The sequence below is a fragment of the Pantherophis guttatus genome, chromosome 1, assembly GCF_059756535.1.
Source record: "Pantherophis guttatus breed Tessera chromosome 1, ASM5975653v1, whole genome shotgun sequence".
NCBI lineage: Eukaryota > Metazoa > Chordata > Lepidosauria > Squamata > Colubridae > Pantherophis > Pantherophis guttatus.
Window position 1 is genome coordinate 247,847,265 of NC_142063.1, and position 23,190 is coordinate 247,870,454.

At 38.3% G+C, this 23,190-nt stretch overlaps 2 long non-coding RNA genes across 3 annotated transcripts in view; one reads left to right on the forward strand and one right to left on the reverse strand.

The window, feature by feature from the left end:
- LOC148116819 (uncharacterized) overlaps nt 1-23,190 on the reverse strand; it is a 100,943-nt gene that overhangs the window by 18,375 nt on the left and 59,378 nt on the right. Inside the window, exons 6-7 of one of the 2 annotated variants that reach the window (XR_015731404.1) lie at nt 13,459-13,573; nt 9,451-9,521 (exon numbers count right to left, since the gene is read on the reverse strand). The exons of the other annotated variant lie outside the window; for it this stretch is intronic. This is a non-coding gene — a long non-coding RNA (uncharacterized LOC148116819). The remainder of the gene's footprint in view (nt 1-9,450; nt 9,522-13,458; nt 13,574-23,190) is intronic. 2 annotated transcript variants of the gene reach the window in all.
- On the forward strand, nt 252-21,649 carry LOC117660907 (uncharacterized). Its single transcript, XR_015731407.1, has 3 exons — nt 252-392; nt 2,092-2,172; nt 21,514-21,649. It is a non-coding gene; the product is annotated as an uncharacterized LOC117660907 (long non-coding RNA).

The following is a 23,190-nucleotide window of genomic DNA, read 5'->3' on the forward strand; positions in this document are numbered from 1 at the left end:
AGTCAAAAGATAGAGCTCCATTTGCTCTGGCATTCCCAATTACAGTTAGCAATCCCCCCTTCCCCCTTCCCTGCAAAACCTTATTGTGTAGTATTTGCATCCAACTAATACACTGAATTATTGACATACCCTGATGTCAATGGGACTATTGAAGTGTTTATCGTCTAATATGTGGAATTCTAAATATCTCGGGGGTGGGGGCATTGCATAACCACTATGGAATATTTCTTTGCATTTCAGTGGTACTGAATGAATTGATATAATTAGAAAAGTTACCTTGGCTTAATCTATAGCCGTTTTCAAGCATACAAGTGAGATCTATCTCTGCAAGGTTTTTCCTCCATGAATGCTACTTGCAAATCAGGTATTCTGCAGACGTTTAGGAGTCCCAGGTAACTTTGAGGAATGTGTTTAATGTTTTTCTTATGCATCTGAAGCATCTATGGATTTTTTCCCCTCATTGTATTTTTTCCTACGATACTCGCATAAATTATTTATGTGTTATCCTAAAATGTATGAACTGCGTGCTCATTAAATGTAAGGAGGAAACGTTATGGGTAAGAAAAGCTTGTGAAAGACTGCATCCCCTGTGAGCCCCGACTTGCTCTAGTAAAACTAATATGTTAGATTAAAGAAAGGAGTTCTTGCAGCTTGAAATAAAGAGATAAATGTACTATATCTTCTTTCCACTTAGTGGGAATACAGCGTCAGGTTTTTGGTCGAGGAAGTGAAGTTAGTGAGCTTGGGCCATTTATTGCTAAATTCATTGGTCTGCTCTTGGAAATCTTCAATTCAAGGCAGGAATCTTTATGTTCACTTATTTGGCAGAAGGCCCTAATGAACAGACAGCTTTATTTCCAAGCGGGCTTTAAAGCTGCTTCTTAAGCAGTGCTGAAATAAAGAGGAGATGCATCGTTATAGAAGAGGACAAAAGGAGAGAATGGCACATGTGAACCTTGAATGTTCTACTGTTTATATATAGATGCAAAGGTATAAGCAATTACCATAGTTTAAATGAAAATGCAGTATTCCATATGAGGGAAGATTATGACCTTTGCCTGTTCAGTCTGTTCTCTTGTTATGAGATCTAACTTTGGATGGTTCACAAAACTGTAGTCAGCTGGGGGGGCTACCAAGAAAGAGAATTCTCATTGAGGGCACCTGGGTTTTGGAATGACTTTCCCAGAAAGCTTTGCCTAATGCTTTCTTCATGATTGTTTTGGTATTAGATTAAAGCCCTGATATAGTTCCCAAGTGTTGAAAGTTGCAAATTTAAAGATGTGATTTAATTTTCTCTTTTAATCTCATGAATTGCTTTGCAGGGAGTTTTATTTATCCCTGGCTTTAGATATTTTAAGGCGACAATTATTGTTTTATTTCTTTTAAGGGATTTTAATCCTAAATATTTTCTCTCTCCTTCTCTTTTTTTAATTTGTAATGTCCTTAGAAAATTTGGTTAGCCTGTATAAATTCCATGAGAGCTAGTTTGATTTAGGGATTAAAATCAGAAGGCTAAAAATCTGAAATCTGAAGCCGACTGGCGACCTTGGGCCAGTCATTCTCTCTCCATCCTAAGAAGAAGGCAAACCACTTATGAAAAATATTGCCATGAAAACCAACTTTTACTTTAAATATTGAGAGCAACAGGCTAGTGAGCAGAGTCCACCTGCTAACCCATCTAGCATCCATTGCATTCAGGATTCATCAAACTACGGTCAGCTAGTTGACAAACTTCTTACAGTGTTCAGGATCATGAAGTACAGCTTGTCACTGAAGATTCATTTCCTGCATTCACACTTGGACTTTCCCCCCCAGAAAATCTAGGTGCAGTCAGTGACAAACACGGTGAAAGATTTTACCAGGACATTGCTAAAATGGAAAAACAGTATCAGGGCAACTGAAATCCATCATTCCTGGTTGATTATTGTTGGTCTCTGCAGCAAAATGTATTGGATACTGAATACAAATGAAAATTAGCAGCAAACACTGCTGTTGAACTCATTCAGCGTTCTTGATTTAATTTATGATTAAATATTTAATATATGATTAAATATATTATAGTCATTGAAAGTTAATTTCATATTTTTCCAGATTCCTACATGATACAGTCATTCTGAAATTGTATTTGTGTTCAGTTTGAAGGGGTCTATCATAATCACCCAACGTTTTTCAGTAAGTAAAATTTTGGAAAAAATATGTTGTCCATTGTTATGTGGCAAGACACTATTTCAGTGCTTGGATTAATAAACAGGTTTATTGGCAAACTGTACTGGTGTAAATATCTTCTTGAAAATGAATTTCTTTAGCTTGGAACACAAATAATATATGTAGCTTTATTTGGTAATAATTTGGCATGATATTTCTATGTATCGAATACTTTCTATTTGATACATAGAAAACATAATACAATAGATTTTGGTTTTTTTTAATGCTGTTGTATGATCCATATAATTGTAAGGTACAAGAAACAAGGATAATTAAAATAAAACAAGATAGATTTTGAGAATGCATAAAAAAAAATGCTCAGCTGGCAAGGCACACAAAAGGAATGAAACAAGTGAGGCCAAAGAGAGTGGGAGTATTTAGACAGTAGGTCAGTGTTCCCGGCCATTGAGATATATTAATAATAATAAAAAGATAATTCTACGTCTGTGTTTCTCTGAACAATATATATACTATAGACTGAATGTTTCATGAAAATCTGAGGGAAATGTTACTGAGAAGATCTAACTGTAAGAGTTGGCTTACATTTTGAATGACCCCACAGAGGGGTCACTGGAGTCTTGTTTGTGAAAGTGATACTGTTTCAGAGACCAAAACATGACCAAAGATTAACCCCAAATTATTTAAGCATTGTATGTTAGTTGAACTTTTGCTTGAGAGAAAGTGACACAGGCCATTTCATTTCTACTGTACATTTTAAAAAAGTCTTGTAGATTTTTAGCGCAGGAAACTTACACCACTGAATTCCAAAATTTAATCTAAGTTCCAGAAGGATGCATGAGCTGAAACATTTAGATTAAATTAAATCTTTTAAATTTTTGCTATGACCAGTCTATGACTGTGATAGTTAGATATAATTATCAGCTTTTTTATTACTGTAAGATGATTCTAAAATGGAAAATTACTTGACTCAGCAAGTATTTATTTTATTTATTTGTTTATTTAATTTATTTGCTGCCCATTTTACCACAAGGTGATTTTAGGTGGTTTACAGGTTTAGGTTTACAAGGAAACTTAAATCATTCTTAATGCCATCAAGTGATTTACATGAATTGGACACCAAAGTTATTTTAAGTTCCAGGATAAAAATAATCTTCAATTTACCTGAAAAGTTGGATTATTAAAGGACAATGTCATATTTTTTTTAATGTGATGGGTATATAAGAGGAAGATCCTATATTAAACCGTGGGTTGAGATTAAAAACACATTGATAATCTTTAAGAAAATTGACTTATTTATTTATTTGCAACAATTATATATCACAGGCTTTACATGGACTCCTTATGGTTAAGTTAAGTTTTCTTGCCTCCATATGTTTGTGGGGTGCCGCAAGGGTCGGTCCTCTCACCTCTCCTGTTCAACATTTATGTGAAGCCACTGGGTGAGATCATCTGTGGATTTGGGGTGCAGTGCCATCTGTACGCTGACGATACTCAGCTGTACATCTCCACACCAGACCACCCCAGTGATGCCCTTGAAATGATGTCCCGGTGCCTGGAGGCCATGTGGGTCTGGATGGGGAGGAACAGGCTCTGACTCAACGCCTCCAAGACCGAGTGGCTGTGGTTGCCAGCATCCCGATATAGCCAGCTGGTGCCATCGCTGGCTATTGGGGGTGAGTCATTGGCCCCCACGGAGAGGGCTCATAACTTGGGCGTCCTCCTGGATGCACGGCTGTCTTTAGAAGAGCATATGATGGCCGTGGCCAGGGGAGCTTTTTATCAGGTTCGCCTGATATGCCAATTGGATCGGGACTCCTTATGCATGGTCACTCACGCCCTCGTTACTTCCCACCTGGACTACTGTAATGCTCTCTACATGGGGCTCCCCTTGAGGAGCACCCGGAGGCTCCAACTGGTCCAGAATGCAGCCACGCGGGTGATTATGGGGGTGACATGGCGCTCCCATGTAACACCTCTCCTGCATGAGCTGCACTGGCTTCCGGTGGTCTTCCGGGTGCGCTTCAAGGTATTGGTTCTCATCTTTAAAGCGCTCCATGGCTTAGGGCCTGGGTACCTACGAGACCACCTTCTGCCACCGACAACCTCCCACTGACCAATACGCTCCCACAGATAGGGTCTCCTCAGGGTGCTGTCGTCAAGCAATGTCAACTGGTGACCCCCAGGGGGAGAGCCTTCTCTGTGGGGGCACCGCCCTCTGGAACGAGCTACCCCCAGGGATACGATTGATCCTGGACCTCCGTACTTTCTGCCGGGCTCTGAAGACCTTCTTCTTTCAACAAGCCGGGCTGGCTTAACATTTTTAATTGGTTTATGGGTAAGGGGTTTTTAAATTGGGAAGCCAAATGGATTTAATTATTTATATTATTTTATTTTATTTCCAATTTATATACCGCCCTTCTCCTTGAGGACTCAGGGCAGTGTACAGCCAGAATTAAGAACATGAAATACAAATATTAAAAAACAATTAAAATATATATAAATTTGGCCCAAAAATTAAAAATCACAAACCAATTAAAACATTTAAAAGTTTCTTCTTAAGCCAGCCCAGGTTGCTGGAAAAAGTGGGTTTTAAGGGCACGGCAGAAGGCACTGAGGTCTTGGATTCTCCTTATCTCTGGGGGCAACTGATTCCAGAGGGTAGATGCCCCCACAGAGAAGGCCCTCCCCTGGGGGTCACCAGCCTACATTGTTTGGCTGATGGCACCCTGAGGAGGCCCTCTCTGTGGGAGCGCACGGGTCGATGGGAGGTTGTTGGTAGCAGCAGGCGGTCTCAAAGATAGCTAGGCCCTATGCCATGGAGACTTTCAAGGTGATGACCAACACCTTGAAGCGCACCCGGAAGACCACCGGAAGCCAGTGCAGCTCATGCAGGAGCGGTGTTACATGGGAGCGCCATGCTGCTCCCGTCACTACCCATGCTGCTGCGTTCTGGACCAGTTGGAGCCTCCGGGTGCTCCTCAAGGGGAGCCCCATGTAGAGAGCATTGCAGTAGTCAAGGTGAGAGGTGACGAGGGCATGAGTGACTGTGCACAGGAAATCCCGATCAAGAAAGGGCCGCAACTGGCGAATCAGGCAAACCTGACAAAAGGTCCCCCTGGTTACAGCCGTCAGATGTTCCTCCAAGGACAGCTGCATATCTAGGAGGACTCCCAGATTGCGAGCCCTCTCTGTGGGGGCCAAAGACTCGCCCCCAATAGTCAGTGATGGAGTCAACTGACTATATCGGGATGCCGGGAGCCACAGCCACTCAGTCTTGGAAGGGTTGAGCTTGAGCCTGTTCCTCCCCATCCAGATCTGCACAGCCTCCAGGCACTGGGACATCACTTCAAGGGCATCGTTGGGGTGGCCTGGGGTGGAGATGTACAGCTGGGTGTCATCAGCCTACTAGTTTTAAACTATTTTAATTTTCATATTATATGTATTTTAATCCTGGCTGTTCACCACCCTGAGTCCCTTTGGGAGAAGGGCGGTATAAAAATTTAATCAATTCAATTCAATTCAATTCAATTCAATTCAATTAATTCAATTCAATACATATCCATTTCATGCTGTGACATGTCCATTCTAAGAGCAATATTCCTGTAAATTCCCAAATCCATTAGGACAACTTTCTGTTGTCCTAATGCCCCTTCTATGTTCTCAAAGCATCTTGCTGTTATAGAAGATGTTATAGAACAGTGATGACTAACCTTTTTGTTGTCGCGTGCCAAAAGCGGGGGGAGCGTGAAGGAATCATGCGCGGGCATGCCCACACCCACAATTCAATGCCCCCTGCACCCCACCCCACGCATGCACATGCGACTCTCCCACACTCCCCACGCTTTTGGCAAAAAGGTTAGTGGTGGGCCCGGAAGGCCCATTTTTCGTCTTTCCCAGGCTCCAGAGGCTTTCTTGGAGCCTGGGAAGGGCAAAAATGTCCTCCCCCAGCCTCCCGGATGCCCTCCGGAGACTGAAAACACCCTCCCAGAGCCTCTGCGCAAGCCCTGTACTTACCTGGCATCCAAAACGGGCTGGGTGGAGACTCCTGGGAGGGGAATGCGTACTGGAGCTGAGCTAGGGCAGCAGCATGCGTGCCCAAAGATATGGCTCCGCGTGCCACCTGTGGCACACGTGCCATAGGTTCACCATCACGGTTATAGAAGGTGTTCACTTTCACCCTCCACCACCATCACCCCCTTGCAGATTTAAATTAAAATCTTGGTTCACCTAAAAACCCTATATATATAAGGTTAGATCTTAAATTTAATTTATGTTCCCTGAAATGGAATTTCAGAGGCTCATTGTTCTCCTGTGGCAGCTCATGAGCCTTTTTTATGCTTACACCGATGTTTCTCCTATGATAACAGGATAGTTATTTGCATGTCTTAGAGCATGGCTTCTCAACCCCCAGGCCACGGACTGATACTGGTCTATGGCCTTTTAAGAACCGGGCCACATAAACGGCGTGAGAGTGAGTGAAGCTTCATCTGCGCATGCGTGGGAGATGCGTGGGATCAAAACCATCCTCTTCCCTCTGGTTCATGTATACAATTTCTCTTCTGAAATCAGTCCCTGTCTTAGATAGCTTAGTATATTTTGAAGAAAATTTTTAAATGATTTGGTTTGGTGTACTAGACTAATTGCCTAATTTTATCATCTGATTTTTTTTTAAGAGGGAGAAGGAAAAATAATCATACCATGAAAGGAAAAGAGAGGCATTGCAAAGCAGTGATTTGGCTTCAGTGCATGCTATGTTCTTATGAAAGAAGGATCTTCTTTTAGCATGGTCAAAAAAAAAAAAAATACCCCTCCCTTTCTGTATTATACAGAATGTGAGGAGATTGAGAGTTTCTGCTTTATGAATGAACACATATGTGCTTCAGGTTACTTTAATTTCAAATTAGTTGGTCCATGCTGATGAATATTTTAGTGGTTGCTAAAAGAAAAAAAAAAACTCTGCACGCCCATACCATCATGAAACAGGGCCGAAATGTATTTTATATTCTGGTGCAGTCACCTTTGCTTCATCAAGCCTAAATAATCAAATTACACAAGGCATCGCCCCACATGAGAAATTGTATTGTCATATCTTTGGTGGATAGGGAGACCAATTATTTTTTCCCCTTTCTTAATATATTATCTGAAAACCACTTGCAAAAGCAGCATCTTCGGTAGGGTGAAAGTCTACAAGATTGCTATGGCAACGGTGGGAGGGGGGAGAGAGAGAAAGAGGGAAAGCAAATGAAAAGCCCTGAATGTCTATGGCTTGACTAGGAGCCGAGATCGTAAAGGGGCCTCATTTACATTTTTCTGCATAAATCAGCCAGCAATGCTTCCGGTAGCATTTCTGGCTTGTTTAGATCATCATCTCCTTGGCTGTTTGTATTTAGGGATAAAGCTTAAATTGTTTTCTGCCGGATTTTCTGTAGAAATCATATGTGGCAAAAGAAGAAAGTGATAAATAAGACAATTAGCCTCATTGAAAGCTGCAAAGGAAGACCAAACAGAACTACTGTTTTCTGTACCAGGTTTTGATGGTTTCTTAGTGAGTTCATGCCAATATATGGTACAAATGGGAAAGGTCAGTTAAAGCTATATGCAGAACAGTATGTTCTTCTTTGGGCCATAAATAAATAGATAAATAAGACTAAATTTAACAGTACTACTTAGTAGTGGGATTCAACTGGTGTAACAACTGGTTAGCTGAGCGCCCACTTCGCTCGCATGCATGCTAATTACGCACTATACACATGTGTGCAGTCCATTTCAAAACACCATTAAAAGTTACCTTCCACTAGCCCCGCTGAATTAAATAGCTGATGTGCGGCAATCTGCTCTGCTGTGCTGATCAGCTGGGCTTCAAGCAAACGAAATATAGGTATGCATAGTGCAGGGGGTGGGTGGGTGGGGCCAGTTGACGGTTGGAACGAACCGGTTCACTCTCAGCTGATCGTCGGACCAACCGGTTCTCCAGAACCAGACCGAATAGGCTGAATCCCATCCCTGGCACTACTTGAAATTATCTTAACGGTTACTTAAAGTGATGACTTGCTAAAATTTTCATTTTTATGAAAATGCGCAACAATAACATGTCTTCTAAGAAAACCATTCCACCACTTTTCAAATGTATGGTATAGAAGAACTGTCAAAATAACTCTTCTGCATATTGGCAGATTGACAAAAGAAAAAAAAATACATGTTGTTTAGCATGCAATGACAATATTGTAAGAAATGTAGGAAAATAAGACAGTTATGTTAAAAGGATATGCTATTTTTGGTAGATGAATTTCCATTTTAAGCCATCGTTAATTACAAACCTTCCCAAGGTCAGTTTAAAATCCAAGTATTACTGCAGCTTACTTGCCATTACTGCAAGTTTATAGACTGTGGGGTTCATAATCACGCCAGCTGAACAGATGTGTCTGAATATTTCTGCAATATTATCACATTTTATTGCCCTTTACTAACGAACAGTTCTGTCACTGGATCAGATTACATATCCATCTAGGTTTTTTATACACCATGCAGATTCACATTGGGTCGAATTAAAGCAAATTATTTAAAAATAGTTCTCAGAATTCTACCCACCCCTGTTTAATTTATTTAAATATTTATATACCATCTGTTACTCCAAAGCATCTCCAGGAGGTGTACGTCATTAAAAACATCATACTATATTAAGTATAATATAAACCATAAAATGCCATCCGTAAAACATCAGGGAGGAGGGTTAAAGCAAAACACATCATGGAATTCAAATGCCAAGGTGAATAGAAGTGTTTTCATTATAGACCTGAATGGGAGGTCATTTCCCAAAGAAACAATGGGAGGGGATTATACCCTCATTCAAGGTGATGTGGAGGGATTTCCTCAGGATGAAGCCAAAGAATAGGAACTTTGATAAATTCAGTCTTCAGCCAGCTCAGTGAGTCCAAAATTTCTGATGCTAAGCGAGACAGTTGTTAAGTGAATTTTGTCCCATTTTCCAACCTTTCTTGACACGGGTGTTAAGCGAATCACTGTAGTTGTTAAATTAGTAACATGATTGTTAAATGAATCTGGCTTCCCCACTGACTTTGTTTGTCAGAAGGTTGCAAATGATGATCGCATGGCCCCGGGATTTAGCCACTGCCATAAATATGAGCCAGTTGCCAAGCATCTAATTTTGATCATGTGTGACCATGGAGATGCCACAACAGTTCTAATGTGAAAAACGGTCACTTTTTTCAGTGCTGTTCTAATTATGAATGGTCACTAAATGAACTGTTGTAAATCAAGGATTACCTGTACTTGTTCTGTGCTTTGGAATAATGAGAAGAGGACATGGATGAAAAGGGCTGATGTAAACTAGCCACCTATTGAGAGAAAACAAATGAGGTTATCTCCCACCAGACTCCAGAGTGCTTTATTTTTATTATCCCAGTTTACCTATGTTTGTTTTACAAACAATGTCCTAGCCTGCAGTCATTCTCCATTTCAATCTTCCAAGAATGCCCAAGCTTCAGAAGTATTTTATAAACAAAGAGGATGCTAAAGGCTAGTGTCCTACTTAGCAGCCTGCTAGATCCCATTAAATAATCATTTTTTAAAAAAAGAGTCAGATGGTTAAAGAGTTTGATAGGTACTAAATTGAAGGACACTTTTATGGATTTGTGCCTTCTGAGAGGAAGGAAGTTCTTATTCTCAGACCTTGGATCTACCAATGTACAGGAGCTTTATTTTACCAAGATTCAGACTTGCTTGTTTTCACCCACTCTCCCACTGTTCCAGAAATTGACCCAAGATTTGCTTCAGCTCTCTTGATTCAAGTGTACTAAAATAACCAAAGCTCTCTGATGACACCATGTTTTGAACACGATGACTGTTCCCAACATTATATTACCTTATAGTTAAGTGTGAATAATTAAGTAAATGATATCCTGCCATCATTTCACAAGGAATTATATGATTAATTTCAAATTTTAAACTATTAAAATAGTGCAGGGAAATCTTAGAAGGGCAACCATTTTGACCTTTGCTAATGATGCCAGTTGAGTGGGGAATTTCACAGGAACATTAAATAAATGATGATTTTCTTTACTTTCTTGTACAATATCTGGGGCCTCTAAATTTTCAAAAGAAAAAAAATATAAGCAGGACAGATGCAAAAGAGAACACAATCTCTTGGATATTTGATAGTTGAAAAAAAGGGGGATTAGATAAATTATTATTTGTCATTATCGAATGAGGAAAAAACAGCATCTGCTAAAGTCAATTCATTGCACAAATACGTACAGTAAAGTACCAAATATTTGTCTAGTTTGGATTATCCTATTTTGCACTAATACACTCTAGTAAAGGCAACATTTAAACAATGATGGATTCCCCAATGCAACCATGACAAGCCATTTCAAGTTTCTGTACTAAATTAAAAATCAATGTTTTAATGATATGCCAGAATACTTAATTTTATTCTATTTTTTCATGTCTACAATGGTTAGTTCACAATCTGACATTTCCACTGACATATATCTAGATGTGGGAGAAATTATATCAAATGGAGGCTGTGACCAGGTGATTAAAATCTGCCCTTCTATTACTCTAAAGTATTTAAATAATGTTTTAATCAAATGGTGTTATAGTTAAATTTTAGGCCAATGGCATTAGAATTAAACTTGCTGTAATTGTACTAGTGAACAGGAATATGGGAGAGGGAATCCTAGCTGTACTATTCTGGTTTTTGAATGTTTAGTTATCAGACTAATTTTAATAGCCAGGTATCTTGTTGGACTGGATAACAAACTCTAACCTTGGTTCAAAATTCAGCCTTAGTCTTTTTTCTCAAAAGACCCTAAACTATTGAGATTTATCCCTATTGTCACATCTGATTCTCTTTTGGACTATTAGTATCAGAAATAATAAATGTTACTTAAATTTCACATAAGATTTTTTCTCCTTAATTTTGATTAGACAACCTTAGACAATCTCACCACTTTTAGCAGAACGGAAGGATGGTGACGGATCAAAGAGTGGGAATCCATCATTGTTTAAATGTTGCCTTTACTAGAGTGTATTATTGTAACCTAGGATGATTCAAAATAGGCAAGTATTTTTCACTTTACATATTGCTGCAAGGAATGGAGTTCAGCAGATGCTGGTTTTCCTCATTCTGTAACAACAAGGGCATGAAACTGCTTAGCCTCTTTTAAACAATGCATAGACAAATTTCTAGGAATATCAATACAAAAATGGCTGCTGTCATTTTTTTTTGATGGCTTAAAAAGATTACTAATGTATAACTACATAACATCATGTTGGATATTGTTGTAAAATAAAAATGGCACCCACTAACTTGAGAAAGCAGGAAGAATTCTATCAACTTTGCTGCCCTTGGCATTTGAAATACATTGCCTTTTCTGTCGGCTTCAAAAGGAGCTATCAACAAAGGATATTTTTTACGGGGTTCTAATTTTTATCATAAGAGCTGGTCAAACAATGTGAAAATAGAGAGATGGTTGGTGAGTTAACATTTTAAAAGGAGGCATAATTGATTGCCTCCAAAATCTATTTTCATTAAGATAATGGTATCTACTGACGCAAGATATAGAAGCCATCGTTTAGTAATTCTGTATGGGCAATTCGCTTATGTGATACCAATGATAGTCTGAAAGTCTCAGCCAGTATTTTTTGACTAGAAAATGATTGTGGTAGACTTTAGCCCTATATTGTAGTTATCAAGTTCACTGACAGGACCTTGGTATGATTTCCAATACAGCTTGACTAGGCTCTAGGCTTATACTCAGCTCAGGGCTTTAAGACATAAAAGAAGCTTGGCTTTATTGCATACCAGAAAGAAGTTAGTAAAGCGGTTGATTATTTTCTGTCAGCACAAAGATGCAATCCCCTTTTTACACCCACAATTGTTTAATGCTGATGCTTCTGCCTCCAACTCTTCTAATGATTTAACATACTTTTTATCCTGCACTTGTCACACGGTTGACTGTCAGTTTTTGATGTCATATTCGTGTCCCAAGAAATTCTGGTTCTCAGAATCTTTTAGAGAAAAAGTGGAAAACAGCAAGCTCAGTGAGAAACTTTAGAGAACCAATTGTCCCAATCTTGGGGATTAGATCTGGCAATTTTAAGGAGAGAAGATTTATTATGTGGTGCAGAGTAGTTAGAAGATTACTACTTTCTGTAAAAATGCTTGACTGCAGATTTTTCTTGGGAATACAGTTTCAGTGAACACATGATCACTGATTAGGTCAACTCAAATTTATGAAATATTTGTTATATAAGTTTTTCTTCAGATAAAATGCAACCATCCCAAACACACACGCGCGCACACACACACACACACACAAAGATAGAGTGTGTATATGTATTTGGGTTAAATTTGGCTATTATGAAAACCCCACAGTTTAAAAATGTGTTGGATATAATCTGTAAATATACAAACTACACCCTATTAGGTGCCTAGTTTATACTACTTTGCACCAAGCCTCGTTCAAAATAAGAAACAAGCAAATAATTGTTCATCCTTCTATTATGAGTCCTTAGTCGGGACTCATAGAACAGCTGTTAAATAGACAGTAGAAGAGAAATCAGCTAAGCGATCTTGATGTTTGCAAAGCTGAAAATAAATTTAAAATGCTTTATTGCTAATAATAATGGTAGCCAAATCAGAATAATGTGAGAGCAGAGAGCCTCAGAAAATTTTGTCCAAGTTTAAATAGTATAAAATCCATCAGAGACTATTATGGTTGCCTTTGTTTTAGTAAGTTTCTGTCTTGACTGCAATAACATTTCTGTTTCTTTTTTATTTCCCTCCCTACAGTACAGTCTTCCATCATTCTGAGGTTAGTAAAATGAAGACTCAGGCTATTGGGGGCAATATGCAACATTGTACATATTAACTTCTACGTTGTAAACAGGGGTGAAATCTAAAATTTTTCCCTACCGGTTCTGTGGGCGTGGCTTGGCGGGGGGGGGTCCTGTGACTGAGTGGGTGTAGCCAACTCAATGTCACTCACAACCACGCCCACTCAGTCACAAGACCCCTCCCACCAAGTCACGCCCAGTTTTCCAGTAGGAAAACTTTTTAAATTTCTATTCTGCCACACGCTCGCCACCCGCTGTCTCTTCGCTTTGGGTTGGGGGCCAGGGCCTGGGGATGCACCATTCCCTAGGGCCCTGGAGCCACCATCTGCTCGCTGCCTGCCTCAACCAGGTTGGGGAATGCACCATTCCCCGATACCAGCCTTGCCCCGGAGCCGCTGCCTGCTCTCTCATCACCAAGCCACATGTCCTTACCTTTCTCCCGTGGCTGGCTGTCAGGGAAGGCAAGCGCCTGAAAGTTACCGGAGTCGCTCACTCTCCTTCTCGAATGAGCCACCAGCATCGCCGTCCTGGTCCATGCATTGAAATGCTGTTCCAAGTAGTGGGGAAGCAAAAGAGAAAAAAAAGTGGCATCTATTTTCACTAGAAGATCATACAGTGCAGCATAATTTGTCATAGCAAAAAGTGTGCAGTTGGAATAGCAATTCACAATTATTAACTGTCAACCGTTTTGTTTTGGCAGAAATAAAAAGACCAGTTAGTGTATATATTGATTTCTAGAGACAGCATTTAAGTGTACTATAATCTCTGATGAGATGTCTGGCTCTCATATAGAACCAGTACTGTGCAAGTGCACTGTGGTCAGAGATTATTGAACGTAGTCTGGGAATGACCCATGTTCAAATCCTCATGTGATGATGAAGTTGGTGACTTTGGACCAGCCTCTATTTCTCTGCTGATCAATGTAATAAAGTTCTTATGAGGATAAAAATAGTAGAGAAAGTCATCGGGACCACATTGGAAGATATGTGAATCATTGGTTCTTACTCATCAATCACAATCCTAAAGGCAATAATTTATAGGATGAGTTAATGGTAAGATGTTCCAAGGCAAGAAATGTTCCAAGGGTTAAAGAATTTTGGAGACTACTTATCTGATAAGATTCTTGTAATCCCTCTGATCATAGAAAGCTCATGGAAGGAAAATTTTGAACAGAAGAATTTCTGTCAGAACTTGATAAATGATTTGATGTTGAAATGACTTATCATTCAAACTGAAGTAATTCAATGTGGCATATAAAAGAGAAAGAGGTAGAGTGAGAGACATTGGAAAACCTTTCTTCCACTATATCAAAGTTCTATATCTCAGTATATCTCAGAAGTTAATCCCTGGGAGCTTCTTAATGACAACTTTTGTCAACTGATCAGTGATAAGAAAAGTCTTTTTAATATTCATGATCTAAATGAGTGAGAGTGTGAATGTCATATGCTTACTTTGCTACAAATAAAGCTTTTGTAGGATGAGTGGCAAAACGGGTGGAGTTAAAAGAGGGATCAGACAAGAATGTCTATGTAGCCATAAGCAGACTAAGTCCAACCCACTTTGAATTTTGTTAACCCTTACCTAACTCCCAAGCAGATGCTGTTATTTGAGAAGATTCCTGTGCATAGGTTTTTTAGCAATAAATCAGCTTAATTGGACCTTCGCTTGAGGACCTGGTTTTTGCCTGACAGTTTTTAATCAAGTATAATCTTTATTATGGTCATAGACCAGGATAAGGAAGGTGAGATAGAACCATTTAAAAAAGCATAGAAGATACAGAATCTAAAAATATGAAAATGTAGAAGATATAAAATTATGATTATGAAGCTTTAAAATCTAATGGTAGTCTTCTGGAATTGTTGCAAAAGACTCTTAATTCTATGGTGGAGAACAAGTTTACTATAATGTTTTTGTGAAGAAAGAGAAACCCAAGTTCATTAAGATAGTGATGTGGAATTTTATTACTCAATTAAGCTTCCAGGAATAAGGGCAAGACTTTTACCACTTTTCTTAGATATTAATGGCAATCTGTATTCATATTGATGATACCAGACTCCATAGTATTGGATGATCTTCCTCAGTGGTTTTATGTAAATGTTAAATAGAATAGTGAAGAGGTTCAAACATTCCATAATTGAGTGTCCAATCTTTCCTCAACACCAGGGGTGTCAAACTCAAGGTCTGGCAGCCGGATCCGGCATGCTTGGTGCTTAGATCTGGCCCACAGGGCCACCCTAGAAACAGTGAAGGACCAGTCTGTGGTGCTTCTGCCAGTGAAATGGAACTTGGGAGGGCTGCGGGCGACCTTCCCAAGCTCCATTTTCACTGGCAGAGGTTGCAGGAGGCCGTCATAGCCGAAAACAGAGCTTGGGAACCCGTTTTCACTGGTAAAGCGCTTGGGCCAAATTACATCGACTGATCACCCACCGTGGCCACTCCCACCCCAGCCCCTTGAGGTCAAACACAACCCTGATGCGGCCCTCAATGAAATCGAGTTTGACACCCTTGCTCCACAGGAATTGCTGTCTCAGGAAGGAGTCATTGAATTACTGAAAATAAAGAACGATGCCTCCAACCCCCAAGTATTATAGGAAGACAGAAGGATGCTTTGGTTGATGGTATTAAAGGCTACCCAGCCCTACCACAGGTCATCAATGAATGCCACCAGTGCTGTTTCCATATCATACCTATGCTTGAGCCTAAATGAAAATGTCCTGATGATCAGATTATTCCAGATTCCTCTGTAACTGATGGCCTGGCAGCTTCTCAAGAGATGTGAGGCAATAGTTATGAAATATAGGTAGTCCAATCTAACACACACATGCTTTTTTTGCTAATATTAAAACTTTTGTGTCAGTTTATTTGATCGGGCATCATAGGGCAACAATATTTGAACCAAAGGTATTTTAGGTTAACTTACAGAATGCATCTAAAATCTGGGGTTCATTCTTCAGTGCAATTGAAATTTGGCAAAATTGTGGCTGGTTCAGCATCATTGTGTTGCACTTCTCAGAAACCCATAGCTGGTACAAGGGAAGGTGAGAGGGGCATATACCCACACTCTATCCTGCCTTCCTCTGGACCCCTGTACCAAATTGGCTAGCAGCAAGGCCTGATGGCTTAGTGGTAATTGGCTGCTTTGGAACTGAGGCTGAAATCTGAAATCTCTTAATGGCAATGTCAGGGTTCCAAGTAACACCACCAATAAAAGAAAACTCTGAGGCTTGAGTTTCCTCAAAGTTACATTTTATTAGAGATGTCATATTGGTGCATCTGGGGAAACCCAAATCTGAAAGCTTCCAGGGTTTCCCCACCCAAAGGAGAGTTTAAGTCCCTGATCAACACCCTCAAGTCCATCATATGGTCCAATCAAGGCACCATCCCAACTGGAGATGCCTCTCAAATCCAGCCTCCCAAGTGCAGTGCAAGATGTCCTTGAACCTCTGAGAAAAGAATGTAGTTATGGCTAATATCACCCATGGTCCGCACATGCCCCCCCTCCCAGTTTCCCACAGTAGTAAATGTGGCAGGTCTGAAGGCTCAATACAAAAGATGGCTTCCAGGCCTGACAGGCAGTGGGTATAAGGAACGGACAAGGGAGCAGCTTGGATGTCTGCTGGTAAGATAAAGGTGGTTGGAGTCACCAATAGTTGATGGGTGAACACTCTTTCTCCCTGGTGGACAGGGGCCCTTGGGAACATGCCAGGATGGAGAACTGGATTGCAGGTTTCCTCACAGTCTATGGTTCCTTTTATTCCCAGCAAAGTGACAGACAGCTAGGAAGGAGGAGGAGTGATTTCTGATGTTCTCTTTGCCAGCTTCCCAAAAGCAATGTCAATGGGGAAAGCAGACAGGAAGTCACTCCCGCTCCTATTGGGTTTTTTTGCCCATACGTGGTCATTTTGCTTCTCTATTTAGTTAAGGAAGTATCTCTGAAATAATGACCCAATGGGTCACAGGTTGTCTAGTATATATTTAAAATATGATGATCTTTTGCATACACGTATACATGAATTTCAAATTGATGCAAATATAGAAAGATTAATTTTAAGATTTAATAATGGAAAAAGTGAGACAAACTAAAATGAACAGATTTGTCTAACTCCAGTTAAGGAAAAAACTGTTTTAATCTACTAGATAAGAAAGGATCATTCTTTAACTCCAGTAGGTAGAAGTGGATTAGCCCTGGGAATATATGGATGGATATAATCAGGTTATAATAATTCTACAAATACATGGGAACTTTCTGAACCTCAATGAAGAATATCTATCCCCACCCCAATTTTAGAACCTCTCTGAGATAAAAATCTTGATTTGAGGACTAATTCATATCATGATATTTTTCAATAATGAATCCTAAATAGATTACCTAGGAAACAGCTGGACAATGATTTGATACTCTTATATTTAATGATCAGAATCCTACTTCTATTAATGCCTAAATTCTTTCCAGTGGGTTGTACATTAGGAAAGCAAATTATTCAGCCATATCACTGGGATATAATTTTCCATTAATCTCATTACGAGCACAATTAAAAAGATATTATGTGAACTTCTGACCTTAAGGCAGGAGGTGGGCTCTATTTTTAGCATAGCTCCATTGAACTCCCTGCATTAAAGGCTGCAGGACACCTTTGAAAGATGTTAGAATAATTTTGATCCTTATTCAGACAGTTTCTAAACCATTTGGATTATTGTAAGAGGAAGTTTGATTGCTTCAAATTGCAAAATGGCTGTATATTCAAATAAAACTTGTTTTTATTTCACAGTTTGGTCTAGCTGCATTCGCAACACTATTAATTACACATTTTAAAATATGTCTATCAGGTAGATATTTGCATTCTTTTAAGTGTAATGAAGAATTGTGGTATTCCATATTAGTAAATCTTAAAACAAGGTTAATCTAATAGGAAAAACATTTTTTTTTACATGTTTAGTGGACAATGCTGAGAATATTTTAAAAGGGCTATTCGTTACATTGGAAATATGAAATGTGTGAGGGGACTCATGTGATACAGGTTTGCCTTATTGTTGACCTGTTTTGATATCCATAAACCAAGGCTTAATTGCATCACTTAGCTATTTGTTGAAATGATACAACGCCTGCTATTGTTATTACGGCATTATAAAGATTTATTTATTTAATTAATATGGTAAATACTATAATCAACAATATTTCCCATTGATAGACTAAAACAGATGGCTTGTTAATCTGAATATTAATATTTGTTGGCCTTCCAAATAGTAATTTACTTTGACATAAATATTCTAAAGTATTGATTTTTAGAGCTTCATGATTAGATTGCTGTATGTTTGAGAATTTAGGTGTAATGCCTACAGGTTGGAGGGGGATAATTTTTCATTCCTAGACAGAATTGTGTTGAGAGTTCCATTTTAAAAAATTATACAGGTAGGCATTATGGCCCATTATTTAAACATCTATTCAAAGTTAAGGCTAATGAATTTGGGTTAGATCTATAGAAATTTATATAATAGAAACAGATTGCATGTGAATCGAACACTTCAAATGTAGGAATTAATAAGGCAGGCTAATACTTAGTTTTCTTTCAATGCACAAAGCTTTAGATCATTAAGCAGATTCTTTTAAAATCACTCATTGAATATTTATCCATGAGAAATCATTTCATGTCTGAATTTTCCTTTAAAGTAGGTGTTCATTTCCTATGCTGGTTATTTCTTAAGCAATGAAAGCTGTTTGAATGAAATCTCCAATGTTAGATTAAAGATTAAAAAGCATAAAGCTTGGGAAGAAGATAAGGCTAATTACTCTGTGCATTTTCCTACCAAGTATGCTATGACAATTCAGTGAGCATGTATATACTAAATGCACTGAAATCAATCATACTAATGATAGAATTGTAATTATTGTTGGTAATTTCTCCAGAGTATATTACCTTTGTATGGACAAAGTGGTTTATAATTTATCCTTACATTAACATTTCAGATAATTAGACTGGATATTCATATTATGCCTCACTCTGTGTACTTTCACTACAACTATCATTGTTGCAATGTAAACCATAAATTATGATTTAGGGGCCATCATGGCTAACCAAAATAAAATAAATTATTTATAGCTTAGCGTGATGCAAGTGAAACAGGTCAGCAAATGTTTTCTGGCATTTATGCAAATATATAATAAAAATACATATTTTCAACAGAAAAAGTGTAAGAAACTTTATTTGTTTATTTGTTATTATTATAGTTGGCTATTATGCCTTCAATCAAAAGATCTAATTAAATCTCATCAATTATCTTTTGAATATATTTTGATAAAAGCATAAAGATATAAAACTGTTCCACATCTTTATGCTAAAACAAAAGGACTTCTCTTTTTACATTTTAAGTACTGTATGTATATCTGAGAGCATAAAATCCATCAATCTGATGTTTCAAGTCAACAGAAAAAACAATTATCAACCAATTTAAAGCAGTATTTTATTTCAACACATACATAAAAAGAAAGAAAGGAGGAGGGGTTTGCCTTTGATAGGAAAAATATTTTGCCAAAGCCAGCATTATGAATACATTAGTTGCTTCTCATTCTGCTTTTAATAATATGGTTGAAAATGGAATGATTTTATGCAATAAATTGCATTTCCTTAATAATCTTATTGGGGGGGGGCAGAATAGACCAGGAGGGAGGGTGAAGGAGGGCATTCAAAGAGAAAAATGGGGATCACCTTCTCTTTCCAGAAAAGAAAGGAGCTATTGTCTTTGCAGATAGCAATCTCAGGCACTTCGAAACTCAATGCTTCTGTGAAGGCTTTCCCCAATTTACATACATAGACACCCCAAAATTTGATTCTTTGTTAGTCTTTTTATTGAAGATACACTGAGAAGAATTAATTGATACCCAGGCTATTGGTCAACCATGTTTTAAAATATAATAGTCACTCAGTGCTACTGAATTTTCCTTTGGAACACATTTTCCTTTGGGGGGGTATTAACCGGATCACATTGATTCTTCAGCACTGATCACAAGGATTAATTCTGTGTTCCCTCTTAGTCCTTCATTCTGTCAGCTTTTTGACTAAAATGTTGCTAATCTCAGATCACTTCCTTCTGCCTCTGTTTTTAGCCATGCAACAAACAACACATTCTCTTGGACTTTCTTTTTGGTGGAATGTAGCTAGCTAGGTGCTAGGATTTGCCGATGCCTAAACTGCATTTCTTGTATATAAATCTTCCTTCTATTATAATGATAAAATTTGCTTCACACAGAATAACTCAATCTCCAATTTCTGCTACTGTATTTATAGTAGATAAATAACAGAAATTTATTGAGATCTCTGGTTCATGACTAGAAACAGGGAACTCAGGGAAACAGGGTTACTCAGGGAAACATGAGTAAAATGTATAACTACCAGGGACCCCTACATATAACATTGCAAAAGAATTAACAAAAAAGCTTGGGCATCTCACAAGAGGAAGCCAACACTTCTCTACAGTGTCTTCAAACAATCAGGGTTGTGACTATAGATGAGGACAAAATCATGGTCTCATTTGATTTCACAGCCCTGTTCACATCTATAGATCCAGAACTAGCCAAAGAATCCACAACCGCATTGCTCTGCAGCACACTTGACTTAACTGAACTTTAAGGACTTATAGTGAAGGTCCTAGATAACATCTTGAGAACTTATCTCAGACATAGCATTACACTCTGGCCAACTCAAAGCAAATGTGAATGATTTTATATGCAAAGAACTTCACAAACATCATAGTTTAGTATCACAGCTAAAACATTGTTCCTCCTATATGGCCCTGGACAGGTGTTTATAAATAGGATAATAACAAAGAAGCACATGATCCTACTCATTATTAGAGTGCATAGTTTGTAGTAATAGTCAATTGCCATTTCTCATATATTAAGATTTTAACTTAACATATTTGAATTTCCTTTCACTTAATCATAATAATGTTCAATGGTGACCTTAAAATATGGAATAAAGTTTCTTATAATTGTACAAGAAAACATAATTAGTCATTGATTTTGATTATTATTATTATGGTTCGTGCACCACAGTCTACTAACCAAATCTACTAACAGTTTAGTAGACACAGTCTACTAAACTGAAGTGATTAGACTGGATTTGGCATTTTTATCAACCCTCCAAGTCCTTCTTAAAAACCTGTGATAGGCTGATATTATTATTCATATTATTCATATTATATTGTTTATCACCCCAGCCAACCAGATGTTTAGACTGCATTTCACATTTTAGTTACCTACTGAGTCCTTTCCAAGGACCTGGGGTAGTTATGGTTCATTGCACAGTCAGCCAGATGTTTAGACTGGATTTGGTACTTTTATTCATCTATCAAGTCCTTCCCAAAAACTTGGAATAGACAGATGTCTGATGTTAAAGGTACTGTCACAGGATGTAAGCTGTTCTTTGTTTTCAATCTTTGTATATTTGTGATGAATAAACATAATAATAATTATTATGTCTATTATTTCAGGTGGAAAGCATTGGACGAGGCAGAATATTGGCTAATAAACATAACGGAATGATTAATGTTTGAAAATACCATCAAGGATTTCTTTATCAAACAAATATTTATCAAAACAATAAAAATAAATCTTAGAGCTGACATATCTATGACTCATGTTTGTTGCTTCAAATTTGCTGCATTTTTGTACATCCATTTCATAGAAAACCATTGGCAACATTTTAAACAGTTCCTTCAGAAGCAGCCAAAATAACAGTTTCTCTGAACATTTCTTTCACACTTTCCCATCCTTTCTGACTGATGTGGTAGAAAAAAAAAATTCCAGTGTGGGAATGCAAATGCCTAATTTAAAATAAATGAAGAACATACGCCAAAGGAGGGACCATGCCAAAAAAGAACAGAAACTATAATAGCATTGTTTCAAAAATATTTTGGCTAGAAATGTGTACTAATATGTGGGTCTACTTCTGGATAAAAAAATATGACATACAAAGCTTGCCATGTAAATATTACTTTGCAAGCATATCTTCAAGATATGGTTAAAAAATCAAGATAGTGGCTGCAACAGAGCCCTTGAACTATGATTACAGCTACTGTCTTGAATTTTTTTTAACCACATCCTGTGAATACCCCTGTTTTTTTTTAAACCATTCCAGCCTGTGATGAGATGTTGTAGGCTGGATTCCCAAGAGGAAGGGGGTGCATTCCAGAGAAATAAGAGACAACTCAGACCAGATATTTTGTGTGAGAGAAAGATGGTGAAGTTAGCCCTTCCCTAATACTTCTCAGAATCTATGGTAGATGCAGATTGCAGAATGCTTAGTCTGGCAAGATTCTACAGGAGTGAAAACGATAAAGAACTCAGCTTGGAAGAATAACCATACATCATTCTTGGATGTGAGGCCTGACATAGCTAGCATTTGAAACCCTGCTTGTGATTCTCCATTTTGTCTATTTCTTAGAGTTCCTTCCCGCCTTTTTTGTGGAAGCTATAAATAAAAATGGTTGATTTAAACAGGGAGAACCTTATTTGCCTATCGGCTTTTCACTTTCCATGCTTACGCTTGTAGTTAACCTGGATTTCAGATTAAGAATGTTGGTTAGGAATGGGAGTCCCTCCTGTGTTTTCAAGTGGAAAGTAGCCTGTACTTACTTTTCCTGTTTTCTCTGGGATTCATTATTCAGAAAAGCAGAAAAATGAGCCACACACAGTTGGATTCTCAATTGCCTACCCTGCTATGCAGAACAATCAGTACCGATAAAAGAGAATATTTGTAGCTCAGGGTCGAACTGTGGGATCCTTGGTGCTCTTTGAGCTTGTATGTTTTCTTGCAGATGTTTCATTATCAAATTAGTAGAACTTCCTACTAGAACTGATGAGTTATCTAGCTTGGTAATGAAATGTCAGCATAGAAAACATCCAAGCTCAGAAAGCACCAAGGATCCCACCCTCAACACAGGCAGTCTTGTAATCTAAGGTTTTAGTGAAGTGGTAGCAGAGGAAGTAAAATGCCAAAACTCCTAAAATTTGAGACTCCTCTCAGCCCTTTACAGAGGATAAAATAGAATCTGAGTGTGAGGTTCAGTCCTTCATGGCACTCTATGGATTATTAAAAGTAACCAGATGGGCAAAACCTGGCTAGCACAAAAGGGTAGTTTCTATAGCAGCAATAGACATGTCAGTGA